The sequence below is a fragment of the Lathyrus oleraceus genome, chromosome 6 (genome assembly GCF_024323335.1).
Source record: "Lathyrus oleraceus cultivar Zhongwan6 chromosome 6, CAAS_Psat_ZW6_1.0, whole genome shotgun sequence".
Taxonomy (NCBI): domain Eukaryota; kingdom Viridiplantae; phylum Streptophyta; class Magnoliopsida; order Fabales; family Fabaceae; genus Lathyrus; species Lathyrus oleraceus.
Genome location: NC_066584.1, coordinates 53,508,061 through 53,514,060, shown reverse-complemented (window position 1 = coordinate 53,514,060; position 6,000 = coordinate 53,508,061).

Here is a 6,000-nt window from a genome sequence, read left to right as displayed (position 1 = left end):
TTTAATGCCTTTTAATTGTTGATGAATGTATGAATTAATTTTAAGTTAACAACGATTAATAATCTTAACTTTTGAAATCTCAAACTAATTTAACTGTTTATTCAATAATTACTTTAGATATATTGAATTATTATTTGTGATATAAGAATTAACGTGTAGGAAAATCTATTTTGATTACGAAATCTCATAAAACATTAGGGGGTTATAATTGAAAGAGAGGTTTATTTGGGATAACTAATTTGTTAGTTCCTTGTGATAATAGAGGAACAATTTTAGGTAATATGCATAATTATCAAATAATAAGAAATAAATATTCAAAAATGCCTGATCATTTTAAATCTCTAATAATTTTAATCTATTTTATTTTCTTAGTTGTTAGTCAAACTCTTACGAAAATCTCTCAAATTTACATCTTTAGTACTATAGATAATATTATTGAATTGAAATTGAGAAATTCCCGTGGATACTAAAGTTAATTTTTATTATTTGAGGATGATTTAGTACCGTTGCTAAATTATCCATTAAATAATGCTTGGATTTTGTTCTTGCGGTTATTTTCAATTTTATTATTATTATTATTATTATTATTATTATTATTATTATTATTATTATTATTATTATTATTATTATTATTATTATTATTATTACTATTATTATTATTATTATTATTATTATTATTATTATTATTATTATTATTATTATTATTATTATTATTATTGCTTTTTAATTATTTCTATATTATGCATTTCTATTGAGATATTTTTTCTTTTCAAATTTGTATGCGAGGTGACAACTCAAATATTTTACTCAAATAATCCAGTTTTTCAAAAAAAATCTCAAAATAATCCAGTTTTCAAAAAAATTTCCAAACTATCCCACTTTGAAGAGGAGGCGTCAGATGAATTGGCGTCTGCTCTTAAACTTAGAGAGGAGACGCCAATTGGATCGGCTAGTTCACCTTCTGTAGTCAATCCAATTGGCGCCTATGTGTTAAGTTTTAGAGGAGACGCCAATTGGTCTGACATCTGTGTGTGTTTCGTAATTTTTTTTTTGAAAAATATTGTACATGATAGATAAAGTCGAAATCAGACCAATTCATATTAATATTAATACCCGTTTACACAAAAAAGACTAATGTCGATGACCGGGATCATCTAACCGACCTCCGGTCCCACATCCCCTAACTACCCGAACTCGTGACCCTAACCCACGCCGATGATTCACCCCAGGTATTTGAGTATCTAAGGACCCAGGAACATCACCATCAACTGCAGGAGATTGCCATATAGTTAGACAAATCAGCGTAGTCTTGTGTATGCATCGAAGGGGTATCGCCATAGCTGAGTTCATGACCCATGCCAGAGTAGTTGGGTTGTGTTTGAGTTGTTGGAGGGCGACCAGAACGATTGAATGGAGACATTGGTGTGAATGATGCGTCGAGGAAAGGTTGAAATGATTGTTGTGATGTTTAGTAGCCATATGGTTATTAAAGGTTTTGGTTTTGAGATATTTGGACTTCTTGGCTATAGTAGGAGGAAGAACAATTGGTGTTAAATGATCGTTGAGTGTTTTGGCTAAGGCGACTATGATAGGGTGATGTGTTGGATGCAAAGATGATGTTGGATAGTCTCACCAATTTCTGAAGGAATATTCTGTACTCTACTCAAGCTTCATCAACTTGTATAAGAAGCCTCTGACTAGAAGATTTGTATTAAAAGGCCAAAGAATGATTGATGTGATAGAGATACAAAAAACAAATATACTTTCTATGTAAAGTATTGTATTTGTACCAAATAAGTTTTTCATGTCCCATCATCCTCACCAACTCTCTGCTACAAGCGCCACTCTAATGTTGCAATATGAAGTGACCTTCATACAATGAATAGATTGAGGATATTCCAACTTTACCATCCAACGAATATATTTGCTCCTATATAAAAAGGTCCTTGAAGCTTGGAAGATATGTGCATGAACTAAACTATATATCAAATGTATATACTCAAAAAGATACGTGAAAAGAGAAAAATAAAAGAAGTATTTTTTCACACTTATACACTTAGAACATATTTCCTTGAATATTCTTGTTAAGTGCAATATTTGATTTAAACTCGTCTATCTGCTTATTAAAGCATCTTGTAAACACAAAATATACTATATTAACTTTGGTTAATTTCCTTGAGAGACTAAGTATAGTCAAAATTCTCAAGAAGTCATTGATGGTTAGTCTTTAAGTTATTTTCCTTGATAGACTAGGGTATAGTCAAAATTTCTCAAGAAGTCTTAGACTGTGTATCTTTGAGTTTGTTGTAATCATATTGATTATTAGATTAAGCCCTTATTGAGAAGACGATATCACTCAGGTGGGTGGACTTGACGTAGCTTTGTTAATAGCGAACCAGAATAAAAATAATTGTGTTCTTATCTTTTCTGTTTGATATATTAGGTGGATTACGTTTTTAAATCCAAAAAACAAATTCAACCCCCCTTTCTTGTGTTTCTTGCACCTTCAGAGCCTCGATCTTCAAATACATTCAGAATGAATGTAAAAGATTCAAACCATATGCATGTGGATAGAATCCCTTTTAAAGGTTCTCTCTAGTATTAACAGAGCCTTAAGCCATTAGAAGTTAAGCTAGTGATGTCAAAGAAGTGCTTAATGGGAGGCAATCCATCAGGTAAATTTTTTATTTTTTATTTTTCGCATACTAATTTATTTGTATTTTTATTCTTATTATTCATTAGGAGAATTCAAAGAACAAAAAGGAAAAGGAAACAAAGAAAGGAGGTGGAAAAGAAAGAAGGAGAGGATTGGAAAAATCGCGCATCAACTTATACAAATTGTGGCATGATTGAAGCTGAATTTGAAAAAATGTTACAGAGCAAATTGTGGCGTGATGTGAGTCACTGTTACATCAATTATTATGCATTTGGAATAAATTGTTGAGTTATTTTGAAGGTTTATAAATATAAAAGAGGCAAAATTGCCTGTACAATCACATTATTCACCTAAGCAAACTCAAATTCACTCAAAACCACTTCTAAATAACCAAAATTTTCAAAGTTCTTCATATAATCTCTTTTCCATCAACAATGTTTCCCTCTACTAAATGAGTAAAATCATCCATATCAAATGTTCCCGCTAGTGGAACTTCTCTGCCAACTTCTTCTGTTTCTCAATCTTCAGTTCAAAATTCCTTAATATTGTTCATGTTGATAGTGAAGGAGAAGGGCGATCCAAAACGCAACGGAATTTAAAATTTCTCCTTTAGTGATCCTTACGAATGAGCATGATCAGTGATAGAATTGTTACCTCTTGTGGCGATTGTAACCTTTGATGCAGATCTACGGAGCGATCACGAACGTTGAACGATGACAACGCCTCTACTCAGTCCACACGAACGGATTCCTTCAATCTCAGTGCTAGCTGCTACGAATGAAGGCTTTGAGTGAGTGAGAGAGAGAGAGAGAGAGAGAAAAACGAAATTGCAACTGCACAAATGCTTATAAACAAGGGTTATATTATTATAACCACTTGTTTAGGCTGCAAGCTAAAAAGCCCACTCAAGTGTATGTGGCCCATATCTTATAATATGCCAAAATCACTTAAGCGCGTGGTACCTTACCATATTTCGTATTCTACTTAAGTACACCGTACCTTACGATATTCTACAATTCACTTAAGGGCACCGTACATTACGATATTCCTTAGTTACTTTATCTCTCACCAATCCGTCCTTTTATGTGTGATCCTGTAGGTTTTCGCGGAATTGACAATTATATTAAATCACATATTTAACATAATAAACAGTGAGCGGTATCTAGCAACACATCATTGCTACCCAAGACACAAAAATGTCATGTGATCTGACAAATCCTTTTGTGATAATACTTATATGTACAATTACCCTTTTGCCCTTATGTCTATATTGAACACAAGACATAGACTGTGTCATCCTTGTCCAGTTCAATATTGGGCCCATAGACATTTATCCTGTTACGCAGGATGGACAAATTCCATCTAGGTCACTCATGTCCCTTAGCACGCTTCGTGAAGTACCCATCAACTGTCTTTATGGTCATCTAGTTACGGACAATGTTTGATCAGCAATAAGGCACTCGACTTTACATTTAGGATCCATAGTGGTTTCAGGTCGAAGGGTGGTATACACCATTATCACCATGAGAATAACTTATGACACTTTGCATAACATTCTATATAGTATTCTCATAGAGGGTCAATCCAGTATAAATATTACTCTTAATATTCATACCTATGTTTAAGACTTGATAACTCCTTATCCATGATCCATGAGATGTGATCATCAGTCTATATACATAATAGTCTTAATGCTTTAATGTTATCCCACTTCACAATAAAGCTCGACTATGGATACTTTAAGAATAATGTCCTTATGTTTAATGTGATCTCATGATTAAGTCACACTTGATACATTAAACAGACTATCTATTCTAGGGACTTTATTAGACAAACATAATAAATAAAAAGCCTTTTATTATTAATAAATAATTCGATACAAGTACCAAAAGTATTGGCCTCTAGGGCTTACACCAACAGATAGATGTTGCAAGTTAGAAACCACAAATTCAACCCGGAAAGAAGATTTTAAGTAGAAGATTTGATGGATTTTCCCATTTTCTTTAAGGAACAAAGTAGTAGAATTTGGATCAAACTCAACAGCTTAGTCCAAGAAAGCAACATAATAGTTGCTTTTTAATTCTATGAAAATTCCTTCAAATGTCCAACAGGAGAATATGTTTCATTTGTGTGAGGCAAAAAAAGTGATTACAACCCAGGTGCAATTAATCAAATGCTTAGGTTGATACTGCCAGATATGTCGGGTTCAACATAGAAGATTACCCACAAGTTATCCAACCAACGAGCAATATTGCAAGAGTTGTGTCACTCAAGGGCCAAATGGATCTGGAAGACGGGACAAAATTTTACCCGATTAACTATTGAAAGCTTGAAACCTCAACCCAAGCCATGGGACTCATATTTTGTGACCACTTTGGAAAATGCCTCTAATTTTTCTAAGTTCATCCTTCAGAGGGTATTTCGTTTAATGACAATCATTATGGGATAACAAATAAATATAGGAAGATTGATTGTCGAGAACTTTAAATTAATGGTGGATTTAAAGTGGAAAGTTCTTGGTCATTAGCTATTCAGGTTGGTTGGATTTCCAAGAGAAGACGATCACATCACCCTATCACTAAAATTTCCAATGAACAAATTCTTTATGGAGGATTTGACAAAGAAGCTGATGCATCAAGAGGGAGAAGAATTTGCATAGGAAACTTAACAACCATCACGGGAGAAAGAGGTTTCACCAGCACCAGAAGTGAGTCATTAACCTCCTCAACAATACTTCGGTTTTGTTCTAGGATTGGCCAATTAGGCCGTAAAAATATCTAAGACCTTGTATTCAGATCCTCCACAGTTTATCCTCTATTCAGAGAAGTCATGAATAACTATCTCGATCATATTCCTACTTTGAATATGTTCAGTCAATTTGGCATAGAGGATAACTTGCAAAATTCTATTTTTAGGTCCATTGGGGGAGAGTTGCGGAGAGACAAAGAGAATGATGTAAGAGAAATTTCAAAGGAATAAGCATGTGCATAATGAAGTGATACAATTGGTGATGAACTTTCGACCCTTTCCTTCAAAATCCACCACCAGCAACGATATGCGATTCACGTATTTCACTATCGTTTTTATCTTTTATTCTGTTTGCATTTTATTGTATTTTAGGGTTTTTGTTTTTGGTTAGTTTGTCTTTCTTTCCTTGTAAGTATTTATAATGTTTTCTTGAAATTAATGAATTATTTTGATGTCTAATTTTTTTCTATCTTAAGAGCATTGTTTCTTTATCAATGATTACTATCAGTGTAAAGTAAAATTAATTTAGTCACTTTGATGAATAAAGCTCAATTGCTATGGAAGTTCTAAGTGTGTATTGAAATATATAGAAGAGG